Consider the following 17,122-nt stretch of genomic DNA (forward strand, 5'->3'; position numbering starts at 1 on the left):
GTGTGTCTGGAGTTACAGATGATTGTGAGCTGCTCTGTGGGTGCTAGGAAGGACAGCCGGTGCCCATGACTGACAGCCGGAGAAGGCTAATACTTAGAAATGTTCCCGTCTTTCATTGCTGCCTGTTCTGCTGGCCTCTTGAGTGTCTTCCTGGGCTTTCTCCACTGCCTCTTTGTCCAAAGGGAAGCTGTCAAATTTTCCAGGGTAGTGGCTTCTGCCCCCACACCGGCACCCCCTTTATCTAGCGACTGCTTGGCCCTCACTACCTCGTTGGGTTGATTCCCCCTCTCTGGCTGCTCTGCTGCCCTCTGGAAGGCTGGTAAATATTTGGCTAGTGTCAGGACTTTTGCACAAAAGCACAGAGCTCCAGACCAGTCCCTAAAAGAACGTTATGGCAGGAGAGAGGTGTCATTTTAATTTCCGAAGGCCACCAAGGCACATGGTGGGTTTGGGTGTGTTGGGACTCCAGTTCTGATCCCTCTGTAGGCAGGGTGCCCTTGGCTACGTGACTTGACTGTTCTCCAATTTCTCCTTTGTGAATCAAGGGTGTTATGATTTCAACTTTGGGAGGGAATGATGAGGTTGATATTTTAAAATGTGTACAGTGGCTGGCACAACCTAACAGCTCTCCCATGAGAGGTCCGTTTTACACACACACACACACACACACACACACACACACACACACACATACTGTGAGTTTGGGTGTGTTCTTGGTGGTATGGTAACATGTGGTATGGCCATGTTGCCCACTCGTATTTTGAATCTCCATGTTTATATCCGTTGGTTGAGAAGGATACAGTGTGATTGAGACCTTACACTTTTGAGTCTGGCAGGCTCCCATGCTGACTGTTGTTTGCTGACACATATGGCCTTGGAGAAGTTATTTAGCATTCTTGGGGAGGTACACCAGGAATGGTGGCTTCGTGGTCAAAAGCTGGTGGTAATATCTGGAGCCCTTCTCCTGCCTTAGGCTTGCTCCTTTGCTCTTTTAGAAATGTTTAGCATATTTTGTTTATTTATTTATCTATCTATCTATATGTATATGCATGTATACTTTCTACCACATGTAGATCCCAAAGATCAAAATCAAATTATCAGGCTTGGTATATCAGAGGACTTTAGCTCAAGCGTCTTCTTGACGCTGTTTTTTTTTGCTATTTAGTGGTTCCCGGAGCATCTGTGGGAAAGCTGGTCGGTTCCCCCACTGCTCACACTGGCTTTTCTGACAACCCTGAGAGCACATGAGGGGAAGGGTGGAGGTGCCTCTCCCAGGGTCTCCCAGTCAATTCCCTGGCCTTCTGGGTGTAGCTCTCAGGTGGGGAGCCAGCCAGGCTGGGCTATAGCACAGGAGGTCTGAATTAGCCAGTGCAGACCTCAAAGGAACCCTGGCTTGTGGATGTGCGGTGGCCACTTCACACTGTTCTCTAGAGTCACACCCTGGACAGCCTGAAGACCCCTCTACCTCTGACCCCAGTACAAGTCATGAGAAGTTCCAGGAAAGACATCGCAATTTCCCTGGTGGCTCCAGGCTGGCTTAGTGACAAGTTCAGCGTACTCTATAGGGGAACAAAATAGTTTGCTATTTTTTTTATTTTTTAATTAATTAATTAATTTTTTTGGAGCTGGGGACCGAACCCAGGGCCTTGCACTTGCTAGGCAAGCGCTCTACCACCGAGCTAAATCCCCAACCCCCTGTTTTGTTTTTAAAGCTGAGATTATATCAGATTGGGGGGAAATCAGAACATCACGAGTCTATTCTTTCTTTCTTTTTTTCTTTTTATTATAAAGACTTATTTATTTAATGTATATGGATACACTGTAGCTGTCTTCAGACACACCAGAAGAGAGTATCAGACTTTATTTCAGATGGTTGCAAGCCACCATGTAGTTGCTGGGAATTGAACTCAGGACCTCTGGAAGAGCAGTCAGTGCTCTTAACCACTGACCATCTCTCCAGCCCAAGCCTATACTTTCTTATGGCACAGTAATGCTTTTATTTAGAAGTTCTAAGGCATTAACCGTCATCTTTAGTGCTAAAGTCTCTAGTTGCCTTAACTGGCCCTGAGCATACAGAACGAGCGGGTGGACGACTTCTCACCCAATATGGGTGTGCCCTCCCTCCTTTTGGCTTGATCTGGGCAACTGGGGAATTTGGAAATCACTGTGAAGCCAGTCCCCAGGAGGACTGAGGAAATGAAGGTACCCTGTGGAACCAGCTGTCCTGTGACTTTGATTTCAGCTCTGCCATCCTGGAGCCTGAAAGTGCCCTCTCTGCTCAGTAGGAACTGGACCAAATATACTCTACCCCCTTGTAGTCTCAGCTCTCCTGAGAGAGAACATGGCAGAGGATAGGGGGATGGGCTGTGTGCGGAAGAGTGGGAGGGGTGTGCGAGTTGTGTAGCTGTAAAGTGTGGATTTAGGAAGACTTTGGGGTCCATGCTCCTGCGAACTGCTTCCTCTCACTGGGGAAGCACTGGCTTCTCTTCCTTAGAAGCTAAAATACCAGTCTCCAAAGCACACGCATAAGGATGGGCAAGATGGCTCACCGGGTAAAATCACTGCTGGGCTTGGCTGACATCTGAGTTTTAATCCTGTGAACCCATAGTAGAAGGAGAGAATTGACTACCGAATGGTGTCCTCTGACCTCCATGTGTGTGCTGGGGGCATGGACACACCTGCATTTTCCACATGTGTGTGCGCACACACACACCAATACCAACAGTTTTTAAAAAGTCCTCCACCTTTTCCTTTTTTCTTCTTGATCCTCTGAAAACAGAAAGGGCATGGTGTCCACTTGCTGGTAGCATCTTGCTTTCCAGAGGGCTGTCACGACCTGCTCTGCTGCTGCAGAGAGTTCTGAGGAGAAGGCACCGACTGACTAGATTTGAGAGCTTGGTCATTATAGACACCGGCTGGATCGGGCTGGTAATACTTGCCAAGACTCAGCTTTCCAACTCCATCCAAACCTGCTTTGTGGGCCATTATGAAAAAAACGAACAGAAATGCCTGTGGGAATGCCAGGCACAAGGTGGAGGGTAGGACACAGGGAACTGTTCCCAAGTGATACCAGAGTTCACCCCTGGGCTTGTGGGGCCAATGAGCAAACTCTGGTAAGGTCACGATAGGACAGCCAGAGGCTGGCAAGCCTGCTTGCTGACCTGATCTCTGCAGAGAAACCTCTGGAAGAAAAGCCTTTGCCAGAGAGATTTCCCTGCAACCAGGGAAGCACCCACTTTTCCAGAGGAGTCCTAGGATCACTACTGGAGACAGTTGGAGGAGACAGGTCCGTGGGAGGGTCAGGCCCCTTGCTCCTGACCTGACTGTTAAGGGCTCTAGTGCATAGAGGCAGGAAGAGAATACGTCTTTGCTTTGGGACAGTTTTGTTTTTGTTTGCTTGGGACAGGGTCTCACTGTGTAACCTTGGCTGGCCTGGAGCTCACTGTTGCTCTTGGAAGTTTGAGAGCAGCAGACACCCGTAACCAGGACTTAAGTACAAGCAGAATGTTAGGAGTCCTGGCCAGACCCCTCCATGTCTGCGAGAAGCCAGCAGACCACTAGCTCTACCTGGTTGCTGTGGAGGGCGAGCCTTCCCTTCCCAGATGCTAGGACACCTCCACTCTTCCTGAATCTGGTGACCAAAAGTGCTCCTCTTTGGCCAGGTCCGAGATCGCACATGCGCACACTCACAGTGACCTCAGCCAGATTTCGAGTGTTGAAACATCTGGCAAAAGACCTGTTTCTACCATGTTTCTATGTTTCTATAGACATAGGCTTGGAAGGGCAGAGCTGGAATGCTAGGAAAGGGGTCTTGGGATCCTAGCTTGGATGTGAGGGGTAGGAGTGGAACAGGGGTCAGCCTCTGAAAATAGAAGTAGGTAGAAAACCAGCCTCTCCACGCCAGCTCCCGGTGGGGGGAGGGGCTGCTGCCAGCCTCCCCCTGGCATTCTCCTCGTCTGTCCTCTTGGTGGATTTTGTTGTAATTAGACAAGTTGTGACAAATATCCCATTGCTCTTTGGGCTGGAGACTTGTGAGAGCCCTGCCTGGAAACCCAGCCTCATTCACTTGGAGCCATAATTAGGCAAGAGAACAGTTCATGGGCCTCTGATTCAATAAAGACTCTTTTATGATGTTGGTTTTTCCCAGAAAAATAATACCACTTTGCTCCATTTATTGCATTTAATGTGTAATCATATTAGAGGCCAGCAGCCCAGGGGACTGAAGTTACGTATGTGGAGTTTTTTTCACCAAAGTCTGTCCGTGTCTTCAGAGAGAAACAGTGTCTCCAGCAAGAAAGAAAAAAGTGAGGCAGGACATTGTTGAATGTCTTTGAGGATTTTTTTCTCTCTTTTCATTCAAAGATGCTTTCTCCCTTCAGGGTGAGAGGTGACTTAGGTTTAAAACCCAGAAAGTGAAACTATTGGGCCTGGCCCTGGGCACTCCCATCCTGTTGCTCTGGGCTATCCCATGTCGCTGACCCAAGTGCATGTGAGCCTCAGGTTACCCCTTCAATGTCCATATTTGCCCAGTGAACACGTGTGCTGTGGAGAGCTAGAGAAGGTGCCCTTTTCTTTCTGTAATGCCCCAATGAACCTTCACCGTCCCGCCGGGCTGTAAGCCCTACTGCAGCAGGTGGCTGGGGCAGCCAGCCTTGAGTAAATATGGCCTGTAGGTCCCCAGCAGCAGTGGGTCTGTCAGGCAGCTGTGCCAGGCCTCTGCCAACGATAACAGGACATCTGACCCAGTACATGGTGTTTGAAGGGTATGCTCTCCCGGGCAGACCCCCACCTACTTCCTCCCAGTCCCCTACACCCGCTATCTCCCTTGCCATCTTGTCCCCAGAGCGGTTCTCAGCCAGACCCAAGTGTTTCCCAATCAGGGAGTAAAATTACTCCCACAGATCTGCCCAGTGCCAGGGTGAGGTAGAAATCACCAGTGGAATCAAGAACTTCTTTCCCAATTTGGGGTTTAGAAATCTCGGGCGATGAGGAAATTGCTGGTAGTCAGTCACTCGTAGGAGTAGTCTTAAGAAAGAGGGCCTGACATTTCAGGATGCTGAAACTGGGTTGCATGAAACAGAGAAAATTCATTTAATTCCAGGTCGGGTGGGAGCCACCCCCACAGTCTCTTCAGACGTCCTATAGTGGGGAAGTGCTGTGCTTTTTCTACGAGATGGGTTGTCATTGTATAATGGGACGAATTACAATAAAGATTCTTAGTTTGGGCTGACAAAATGGATCAGCAGGTAAAGGTGCTTGCTGTTAAGCCTGAGGACCTGAGTTCAAAGACCAGGACCCACAAGGTGGAAGGAGAAAACTAACTCCTGTGATTTGTTCTTTGCCCTAAAGGTGTGTGCACACGCCTTTAATCTATTTAAGATTAAAATTCTTAATCTCCTTTAAGATTATTTTTGGACATTTATACCTTAGGCTCACTGGGTATTTTATACTTTTGGAAGAATTCCTGTTATATTTTATATTTTTATTATATTTTATACCCTTCCCACCAAGGAGTATAATTAGAACATCTGAAACCAGATTATCCAATTAGCACATTTTTTTTTTCTAATTAGCTTCTAGGAAGTTGTGATGAGAGAAATCATTTTAGGTTTCCAAATGGAACTTTGGCCACAGGGAGGCTCTGAAGGACACAAGGGAAAACCAAGAATGGGGTCTTTAAAGTTTCAGCTCCCACCGGCTCGCTCCTCTGCTCCTGATAAACCCCACCCATCACACCTGCCCCTCAGACAGCAGCAGTGACCGGGGGAGTTTGTCCTTGTCTACATACACTGAGTACAGGAGCTATTCATTCATGGCTCTACTACCTCTGATAATGCTAACTGCAGCTGTCTCCATTTTAAGCCATGGTAGAAGCTGGGTTTTTTGGATGGAAAAGATGTCTGGTGGTGTGTACTCAACAGTGTGTCGTTACTGAGTGTCTTGTGTTTGCTTTCCTGTGTCTACTTGCAGCAAAGGCCATCTGGTCAGGGTCAGAGTACTGCCCAGCCAAGGCTGGGAACGTGAAATGGAGACACAGCGGCCCTATCTCCCAAATTCTGAACCCCACAGAACTTTGAAAAACCCCAAGTTTCAGTGTTTGTAACTAAATCTTAGGAAAAATTGAACCAAACCGACCTGAGACTCTTAGTCTGTATTTCTCGTGGGGGGGGGGATGGGTGTTCGTAAGTCTCAGTGCAGAGGCAATAACACATTTGATTACAGTTGCTGCCCCACTGGGGTGCTGCATAATGCATAGTGGGGGTGCCACGTTCCAGTCTAAAACCTGGACCGGTCATGAGCACATCTGGCCTGAGAGACTGGGTAAGAGAGTGCTCTTATTGTAGTGTCCGCTTAGTGAAGATGACCGACCTCAGTGATGTGCTCAGAGCTGGGGAGAGTCCACTCTCTAGGGTTCTTTTCTGGCTACCATAGCCTGCAGGCGAGCTGCCCGAAGAGCCACACTTTTCCCAGTGTCCGAGGCTGGGCTTTGCCCCATGGCCCTACCAGCTGCTTGTCATAGGCCTTGCGAGCTCGCTCAGCAGGCTCTGCTTACGTGTCTTACGTGTCTTACGTGTCTTCTGTGTAGAGCCAGGGGTGCCTGTTGCGCGTGAGCAAGCAGAAGCATTTTTTTTTTTAATTCAAATTATAAACATTTTATGAGGTGAGGGTCATGTCGTATAACTAAGGAAGTCTCTGTCTGAACAGGGGTTCAACTTAGGATTTCCTAACCTTACTGTGTGTCTGTCTGTCTGTTTCATCCAACTCGGGGCATTGTATACAGTAAGGTAGGTAGGGTCTGGACCACTGAGCTGCATCACTTGGTTCAATAAGTATTCACTAAAATCTACCCTTAGACATTTCCTTCCTTCTTTTTTTTTTTTTTTTTTTTTGGTCAGTTGTAGTGATGCAAATTCCAGCACTCAGGAGGAAGAGACAGGCAGATCTCTTGAGTTCAAGGCCATCCTGGTCTACAAAGCAAGTTCTAGGACAGCCAGGACATTTACACAGAGAAACCCTGTCTCAAAAAAACAAGAAAAAAAAAGTTTGGTTCTTTAAAAATGTTTTTTATATGTGTACGTATATATGTATGTATGCATGCATGTATGTATGTATAGGTGATTGCCTGCATGTGTGCTGGGTGTATACTTTGTACCACAGAGGCCAGAAGAGCACATCAGATCCCCTGGGGCTGAAGTTACAGGTTACGAGTTGCCGTGTTGGGTGCTGGGAACCAAACCTGGTTCTTCTGCAAGAGCAGCTAGGGCTCTAAACTGCTGAGCCCTCTCCTCAGCCTTGCCCCTAGAGTTTTGACCTTTTTCTGGGCTGACAGTTTGTGGTGTGAATCTCTCTCATGAGGCTGGATCGTGGCCATGAGCTGCAGCTTCCAGACAAACCCCACGATCTCAAAAGAGGAAGAGCCCATCCTCCACAATGTGCTATTACTAAGTGAGGACGCCTAGTAGGTTGGGTGTGGGGCACACACATTTCACCTTACGGTATCATCAGCCTCAGATAGGGATTGACTGGATCGCATAGAGGTTGAGGAGTGCCTCTGGTTTGTTCTGTTATCATGGCTGGCCTCGTAGTAGCCATAGAAAATGCACGCCTGTGCTCTACTAATGTTTTATAGAAACAGATGGCTCAGGGTAGGAAGTACTTCTTCACGAAGTTTGGATCCCTAGGTAGCCCGTGGAAGGAGTGGCCAGGATAGCGTGGCACATCCCTCTGTAAGCTACTCACTGGTCTGCAAGCATGAGTGAAGAAGGAGTGGGCACTGGTCTTGGGAGCAGATACATGTATTTATGTGGAAAGTACATCTAGGCCCAGTTCCAGTGGTACTGAGGGGCACCTGGGTCTCCACCCTCTGGACGCTGAGGTGTGCCCCATGATGTGTCAGCCGTCAGCACAAACCAGATAGTGCTACTGCTGGGGGAGCTGAGGAGGCGCCAAACCTCTGAAAAGTGAATGTTCTTACCAAAAGAATTTCTGGCAGAGAGAGGTTGGTTATGGTAAAGCCAGCGGCTCTGCTGGGTGACTTGTAAATCTCCTGGCCTGTTCACCATAGGCTAGAAAGGCCAAAAAGGCTTTTCAGTGCAGCCCAGGATGAAATCCAGCAGAGCCTCTGTTCTCCGACCCACGCACAGCCTGCTGGCCTGGAACTGACTCATTGAGATAACTGGAAGGAGAACCAAGTCCTGCAGGCAACTGGCCCCTGACCCACAAACCTGGCCTCTGTAGGGCAAGCCCTTGCTCCAGTGGCTTCTCTCTGTAGGACAGGTTCCCCTCATGACTCCTTGGGCCTGGCGCCTTCTCCCTGGACCACTTTCCAGCTAGGGTGGGGCTGGTACATAACTTTCCCTCTGAAGCACATTCCAAACAAGGGCTGATACCTAGCTGGCTTTTCCTTCCATCATGGTTTTGTGGGTAACTGGCTATTTTAGGGATTCTGTTTGATGGGAACCTCCACTCCTTCCAACTCTCTGGTAAGCCTTGGTGGCTCATCAGCCCCAGAAGAAAGGCATGGGCCAATTCAGCCAAAAACATATGCCCATCATGGGCCAATTCAGTCAAAAATATATGCCATCGTGGTGATGACAGTGAGGACTCTGGGAAGCCTAGTGACACTGGGTTGGGTGGTTAGTAGCAAAGCCAGGCCTAGACGTATCACCTAGCATAGCAGGAAGGTGTTCCTTTGACCCTTGGCAGGGGTCAGATCCCACCTCAGTTTCAAGCTCCTGCACCAAAATGGCAAGGACTCCCAAGAATTGCCAGGGAGACTGTTGCCAAGGAGGATTGAAGACCTGCTAGCACGTGAGATACCGATGAAAGCACTTCTGGGACCATTTTCAGATGGGGTAGACCAACAGGTGAGGTGGCAGAGTGTTACACAGTATGATATGTGTTGAGGCAGTGGAGCAGAAAAATATTCTAGTCCAGGCGTGGGCTGAGGTCAAGAAAGGTCACCCAGAAGAGGTGAGCTAAACCTGGAAGCACAGGAAGGAGGGTGGTGTTGATAGCCAGTGTTGAAGGAACCATTTCAGCAAGAGCACAATTCTGAGCCCTTTACACAAAAAAACTGTGGGGGGGGCACAATTCTGAATCCTTTACACAATTTTATTTGGGGGGGTCCACCAGACCATCTGTGAGATGGGTAGACCCCAGTCTCACAAGCTCAACCCTAAACTTGCAGGAGTGGAGTCCCTAGAAGGCTTATGTAGCTAGTAGGGGGCAGCTGGTGTGGCCTGTGATGGGGGGGGGGGGGACACACCTGTGTAGCAGGTGGCCCAGCAGCTGTGGAGATGGGCCACTTAGCAGACAAAGCATGACCTGATGGTAAAGGTGCAGGTGACTCAGGTCCTAGTGTTTGGGGACCATCTGGGGATCGTGGCTGTGATCTTGGTCAGGGCAGGAAGCTCTGGGCAAGTGTTAGGCAAGACTGGAGCTGGGTTCATTTCTGAGCCAGGGAGGGCCCTGGAGCCTGGGGAGGAAGATGTATTATCAGTGCTGGGGCACAGTAGGGCACCCGACCCCTCTTCCCAGGCCTCTTAGAGGGCACGAGTTCTCAGTCTCGCCCAGTCCTTGGCATAGAGTGGATGGTACTTGTTGAATCTGCCAATCACTTTGTCTACTTGGGTTCTTTCTGTCCTCACATTTCCCTACAAAGTAAGGCTTGTTACTCCCATTGACGAGATCCAAAAGACAGCCAGGCAGGAAAATAGTTTGCAGTCACACGTTGAGAAAGCCTTGAGTCTGTCTTCCTTAGGGATGCCATTATACTCTAAGAGGAAAGTTTCCTGGGTTAGGCAGAGCTCATGGCCCCACAGAGACAAGTCACACCCCAGTTGTCAGTGGGGTAGAGTGGCCTGGCACCAGGAACCGAGTGTCCTGTTGATGAATGGCATTCAGTGAAAGACCAGGTTCTGTGGAACGGGGTCTGTTTAGGTCTTCCAGGTTTTTACAACCTGGTGCTGTGAGTGAACCCTCTGTTGCCAGGTGGCTCACCCAGGTCTAAAACAGGTGAAACCATCCCATTGAAAGGATCCTAAGTAAGACCCCTGAGTCTGGAAGATCCTTTAAAATTTTTATTTTAGGATGTGTATGGTGGGAGGGAGACACTGGATGAGAATGCTTGCCGTGACACACGTGAGGAAGGCAGTTTTCAGTAGTGTGTGGTCTCCTTCCACGGTGGAATCTGGGCGTTGAATTCAGGTCACCAGACTTGTGCTACAAGTGCTTTTACTTGTCCAGCCATCTCGCTCACTGGCCTTGAAAGATTTGTTTTTTCCATTTTCCTATAAGGAAAAAAAAAAAGTCGGTTATTGGTCCTTTTTTTTTTGCCATTTTCTGACACCTCTGTACTCTGGCACTCTTTCAAAGCTTACAATTCCCCACTGAGTCAGTTTGATGGTTTAAACCTAAAAAGAAAAACACAAGCAAACCATGGAACATTCTAGAAATCTGTCTTTGCTCACTGTTTCAGTAGAAGGGCATAGGAGGATAGATCCACCTGAAGCTCTGGACTGTATGTGAAAGGCGGGGCAAGGTACAACAGAGAAGCCCATGGGCCAGCCTGGTCTCAAGTTTAAGCAGCACCCACTCCACCCCACCTCTGTTGTCTCTCAACTCACAGCTGCTTGTGTTACACGGAGATGGACAACGTATGGTTAGATGCCTTCACTAGTAGTCCTACTGGGTTCCATGACAGAGAAGCCATCTCATTGTCTTGTTAGAGAGTGTGTGTGTGTGTGTGTGTGTGTGTGTGTGAGAGAGAGAGAGAGAGAGAGAGAGAGAGAGAGAGAGAGAGAGAGAGATCGAGCAGGTATATACGCCTGATGGCAAGAAGAAGCCCTCAGAGCTGGAGCTCCAGGTGTCTGTGGGACATCTGACCTGTTACATGGATGCTGTGTTCTGAACTCTTATCTAGTACTCATGATTACACAGCAAACCATGGAGTCATTTCCCCAGCCCCTGGCTTTCGGGTCTGATTTTGTTTAAGATAGTAGTTTCTCACGTAGCCCAGGATAGCTTTTAGCTCACCATGTAGCTAAGGTTGTTCCTGTACCTATTTCCCAAATGCTAGGATGACCGGCCTACACTGTTTTGCCTGACTTGATTTCTCTTGGGGGTTGCTTTCTAATGTGAGCTATCATGATGGGAAAAGTTCCTTCTACCCTCTTTATAGGGTATTCCAGGCAAGGGTGCTGTTAGAAAAGCAGAAAAGAGCCCAACTCCCTAACAGTCTCAACTTTCTTGATGTCACACCTGTATATTTTTCTTCTGCAGGGGCTTAGAGGGGAGGCATTGCTGGCTCTAGGCTTCCAGGCCAGGCTGGTTTTCTTCTTGTCTGAATCGGGGCTGGCCTCCGCCCCCGCGCTTTTCCTTCTTGAGCCACATTAGATCTGAGACCCTCACTTGGCCCCCAAGACCAGTTGCAGCAGGGTGGATGCGTGTCCCACCCGGGAGCCAAATGAACCATGCTTCTTAGTTCAAGTCCATGGACCCCTGTGGCTGAATGCACCAGCTGGGTTCCGGATTGATTGCCTGGGGCGGGGAGATGGGTCAGGTTTGGATAAGGGACCGATGTTCTACTTCACCTCACAAGGCTGGATGACCGACCACCTTACTTGGAGAGCATTCGAGGACAGCAAGAAAAATGAGGGACTTTCAGGGGCAGCTGTGTTTCCTGACTCAGTCATAATGCCCCTAAAAATCCTTATTGTTCTTGCAGTGTGCATCGGGGCAGCCATGCCGCCAACCCTGCCCTTGCCTGTCTGGCCTTTCTAGGATGGAAGAAAGAACCTTTCTGTTCCTAGATTGCGGTGCACCCCCCCCACCCCCCAATACAGCGGGGTGGGCATGGGCTGGTTATTGAAGCAGTTCACGTGGCCCACACATTAATTGGTGTGTGTTCACGACTTCTTTTCAGGGAGGGTCAGCAGGGGTAGGGGGGGAAGATGTGTTCCTGGGTTTCCCTGTTTCATACGAGGGAAAGGGGCAGCCATCTTACTGGGCTCCCCCACTCCTGTTTCCTGAGGACCAGAGCTTGTTTTAGCTTGAAGTGAAGACTCTCTGGGAGCTGGGCATTTCTCCTCCATCCCCGTTACCCCAGACGACACCTCCGTGCTCAGCCTGTGCTCTACCTTTTCCAGCCCCAGCCTATGTGTATTTTGACTTGGGGGCCTCTGGGTATGGATGGGAGCTGCAAAGTAGCATACATGTCTTTTCATCCATCCATCTGTCTGTCCGTCTATCCACCCATTTATTTTTGAAACAGGGTCTCATGTAGCCAAGATTGGTCTTGATCTCCTGATCCTCCTACCTCTGAGACTGTAGACATGTGCTGGCTAACACCCTGGGCCTTTTCAACAGAAGCCATTTTGTGATATGCTCTTTTTTCCTACCATGACCATGCCACAGCCGTGCCACCAAGTCTCAAAGCAATTGTCCGTCTACCAGCTGAGGCTGGGCTGGGGGCTTGCCCTTGGATGGACAGACAGGAGGACGATGAGCATAAAGCATCACGGGGCTGCTACAGCAAACCATTCAGTGTCTCAAGGACCTCACGTCAGCAGGGGATGGTCAACAGGAGGAGCCAGCTTGGAAGCACTCGTCGTCTGACGAGACACTCTCAGTGCTTGGTGTATGCTGGACCACCATGACTGTCCTGCCAGCCAGACCTCCATCTGTGGACGGCTTTGAAGAGGCCAGATTTGTTCAGGAGCTGCCTGCTGGTGACCTGCTGGGTAAAGGTTGAATGGACTTACCCTTGCAGGGGAAGGTTGAGTAAAGCTTTTGTGGAATGAGACTTGAATTTGAAATGGACAAGGGAGACAGCTATTCCATCAGCTCCGAGCGCTTTGCTGACTAGTGTTAACGTCAGTCACCGCCCTTCCCTGTGGCCCCTCTGCCCTTGCCTGGCTGACCCTGCCTCAAACCTCCTTGTTCCTTCCCGTGGTCCTCATTCTTTACCAAAGCATTTTCAACAGTACAGGGCTGGGGAGATGGCTCAGTAAAGTGCTTATCACAGGTTCTAGCCCAGACACATGGTGGCTCACCTGTGAGCTCAGGTGGAGAGAGAGACCGTTCTGTGGGCCTGGCCAGCCACCCAGTCTAGCTAAATCCAGGTTCAGTGAAGAGACCCTGTCAACAATAAGGTATAGACTGATTGAGGAAGGCACTCTGAAGTGGACTTTTGCCCACACACATGCATAGGCACACACACACACCCCAGGAGAACTCCCAAGAGATTTACCTGCCTCTGACTAGAGGTATACGCTACTCTGCCTAGCATTAGTTCCTAAAAGGCAAACTGAGGACTGGCACCCCCCCCGCCCCATAGAAAGAGTTGCTCTTAGATGCTGTCGAGCATTGGATGAGAGGAAAAAGTGAGGTTCATAAGCAGCCATCCCCTGAACTGTCTGTGGTGAGCCAGGCTCTCACACTTTTTTCTGGCCACACCCCATTAACAGGATGGGGATTGGGGGTTGGGGATTTAGCTCAGTGGTAGAGCGCTTGCCTAGCAAGCACAAGGCCCTGGGTTCGGTCCCCAGCTCCGGAAAAAAAAAACAAAACAAAAAAACAAAAACAGGATGGGGACTTGTGTAGGGAAGGACACGTGCCATGTGCACACGTGGAGGTCTGAGGGCTGTCCGAGGGTCTTCTAGAATCAGGCTGCTGTTTATCTCGATGGTGTCTTTTTAAAAGAAGAAAAATGGATTATTCTGTTAGGTGTTTTGTTTTTTTTCCACCTTCATATGGGTTCCGGGGATTGAGCTCCTCTCCATTAGTCTCACAGGGCAAGCACTTTTATCCACTGAGCCAGAGAGACATTTTATGGGAGCCAGGCCTCTCACCCAGTGAGCTATGTGTCTGAGCCTTCAGGAGCCTGGATTTCTTTCGTCTTTTTTTTCCCCCCCAAGGAGGATATGGAGCTGTCCACCACTACCGCCTTCCAGCCAGGAACTCAGATCTTGCTGAAGGGAATGGAAGCCTCGGAGCGGATGTCCTTGATTGACAGCTCTGTCCTGCCCTTTGACCCTTGAATCACTTGAGTGTTAAAGGCCTGTGTTCTGGGGTCTGTTGATACAACCCAGATCAGAGTTACGGGAATCAGGAGGAACCTGGGGTGGAGGCCTGGGCTGCTATTGGCTTTTCTTGCATGCCTTTGTGTTTTGATAAGCAGCCAGTGGGCTACAGGCTGAGATGGAACTGAAGAGAGCCCTTTGGAGGATGGGACTGTTTGCCTCTGGCAGGCAAAGGTGATCAGGGGACTTACTGAGGATAGTAGGAGGAAACGGCAGAGCTGGGATTCACATCCCTAATTCTGACTCCCAAGACGAATGATGCTTCTGTAATAATGGTGTTCACTGCTAGTATATAAGGCATGGTGTATTTTTATGTTTTATGTATGTGTTTGCCCGTATGGACAGTCTGTGCATGCTGGTGCCCACAGAGGCCAGAAGAGACCATCAAGTTCCTCTGGAATTGGAATGACAGGTGGTTGTAAGCTGCCCAGTATGGGTGCTGGAAACTGAAATCAGGACCTCTGGAAGAGCGGCAAGTGCTTTTAACCGCTGAGCCATCTCTCCAGCCCCCTGGTATAATATTTAATAGCAACCACTTGGTCATTGTATCCAGAGGCAGGGGGAGTGGGTGACCTCACAGTAGGGCAGGTCACATCCATTAGCTTCCAGATGGCAAGTGTACCGGCCGACCCTCAGTTGTCATTCAGACTGTCACACTGCCTCTAATCCATGCTCTAGGTAAGGCACAATAAGTCCCGTTTACAGACAGGAACAGCCTGGGCTCAGGTCATCTACCTTTGGGTGTCAAGAGTTAAGACTGCTACCTGCTGCTTCTCTGCTCAGGGACAGCCAGGAAGGGACGTAGTCATGCTTGGGGCCTGTGTAGAGGGAAAGCCCCTGATACTGGGGTGCCATGGTATTTGGCAAACTTGCCTCTCCTCCTCTGCCAAGTCAGGTCTGGAAGCACAGCCTGAGGATGAGCTGAGCTGGTCGTCGGTGCGATGAGATAACCGAGGCTCCATTGTTGTCTCCAGGAAGTGGGTAGCTGTTTTCCAGCAGGTCTGAAGAGCCAGCCAGCCTGCTGTGGAATTGGCGGATGGGAGTTGAGAACACTTTTCCTGGAGCCTCTGGGCTCTGGGCCAGGCCCTCAGGCTTCCTTTGGAGGGAGTGGGGGTAGGGGGAGGTGATGGAGCCATTCTTGGCCAGCTTGGCACAGGCCTTTCCTGCTCCTCAGTCTGGCTCATACCCTTTTCTCTACCTATTCCTCTGCAGCAGAATGCACACTCCTGGCAGTGGTAGCCATGAAGCCTGCTTTCTAGAAAGCGGGACGGCCATACAGGCTGACTCGGCCGGCACCTCAGTGGGGGAATTGCACAGCATTGGCTCTGGCCAGCTCCCAGTGCGGGTGGGATGTGACCCTCAGCGGCCTTGTTATACCTGGGCCACAAACCCCAGCCACAAAGCAAACCAAGAGCTCTGAGCTCAGGCACTGGGTTCAATCAAGGGCAGTCCCCTTGGGAAGGCTCGAAGTCTCTCTGTGCCTGTTGCCTATTTGACAGCTATAGCAGTCTTCTATAGAATGTCCATTTTACATCACGATCTGACAGTTTCTGCCTGCCTTTTCCCTTCCAGGAGGACCCTTGAGCCGGGAACACTCGTGCCTTCAATGGGGAAGCTGAAGTTCTATTGCCCGACACTGAGGTGACATTTGGGTCTTTACATGGTAGTTACTCTCTTCGGTTGTCGATCTTGCAAGGCTGACACTTCTGACAGTTGCTTCTTTGGCCTCTTGATTGAGCTGCAGGCCTTGCCTCTGTCCTGGATACCCTGAGGTTTGGGTCACTGAAGCCTAGGGTAGAAGGAGGTGTGTCCATCCTCGGGTGAGTTTAAAGTTCAGATGCCGACAGCTGTGGGCTCTGGCTTGGACCTGGAGCCCCTGCACAGCTGGGGCCAGGCATCCAGTGGCTTTCCAGGACTGCAAAGAAACAGTATGCCCTCTGTTCGTGTCCCCACCTCCCCATCCCCACCCCCATACTTTTTTGGTACTGGAGTTTGAATTCAGGACGTTAGACATACTAGACAAGTACTCTACCACTGAGATATATTTACAGCCCTTTTAAATTTGAGACAGAGTCTTATTATATAGCCCAGCCTGGCCTTGAACTCATAATCCTTTTAGCTCCACCACTTCCAGAGGTCCTGAGTTCAAGTCTCAGCAACCACATGGCGGCTCACGACCATCTGTAATAGAATCTGGTCCACTGGTCTAGTGTGTGAAGACAGCTGCAGTGTACTGATATAAATTTAAAAATGTTCTCAATCTAGGGCATGCTATGCTACTCTACCCATTCATATATTCAATTGTACAATTCCCCATTAACGTGCCCAGTGTCTGAGGCACTGGGCTCTTTTCTGCTTTCAAGGAGCTTATGATCTATCCGTGAGGTAATTGACAATTTTAGCTCAGGTGATTTTAGGTGTTTGGGTAAATCTGGCATCCTTCTACAGGTCAGACAATGAAGCACTTCTAAGGGAGGTAGCTTGGTCCTAAGCAAGCTGGAATGAATCTGGCTTATCTGTGGCCAAAAGGAAGGCAGAGTGTCGGTGGGTGGGCCCTGCTAGGCCCTGGGACTGAGGGAAATACCAACTGCCTGCCAAGCTCCCTACTTAGCTTACGGATGTCTGAGCAAGCCAGCCTGGAATTTCTGTCTTGGAATGTCTGATGGAGAAATAGGCCTAGGAGTGAGGTCGCTCCTACACAGAAAAGGGATGGGACTCTATTGTTCTACAAATACTCGGGAGCCTGAAGTAGGAAGGGGCCCTTGAAACTGTTGAGCTCTCTCAGGTGGCATCTTCCTCCCAGTCACAGCTCCATGCTGCCTTCATCTACACCCCTACATCTAACACACTTGCCCTTGGCACCAAGGATGAGTACCAGGAACATCTCCCTTCCATCCCTACAACATTCATGCGTGCTCTCTCTCTCTCTCTCTCTCTCTCTCTCTCTCTCTCTCTCTCTCTCTCTGTGTGTGTGTGTGTGTGTGTGTGTGTGTGTGTGTGTGTGTGTGTGTGTGTTCGCGCTCGCGATCGCGCTCATG

General features: G+C 49.8%; 1 protein-coding gene and 1 non-coding gene across 2 annotated transcripts in view; both read left to right on the plus strand.

Annotated features, from left to right (window-relative positions):
- Positions 1-17,122, plus strand: part of Faul2 (FAU ubiquitin like and ribosomal protein S30 fusion like 2) — a 733,200-nt gene that overhangs the window by 549,843 nt on the left and 166,235 nt on the right. The window lies entirely within an intron of this gene.
- Mir365b (microRNA 365b) lies at positions 11,642-11,727 on the plus strand. The gene has a single exon (NR_031952.1). It is a non-coding gene; the product is annotated as a microRNA 365b (primary transcript).

This window comes from Rattus norvegicus, chromosome 10 (assembly GCF_036323735.1).
Source record: "Rattus norvegicus strain BN/NHsdMcwi chromosome 10, GRCr8, whole genome shotgun sequence".
In the NCBI taxonomy this organism is placed as follows: Eukaryota; Metazoa; Chordata; class Mammalia; order Rodentia; family Muridae; genus Rattus; species Rattus norvegicus.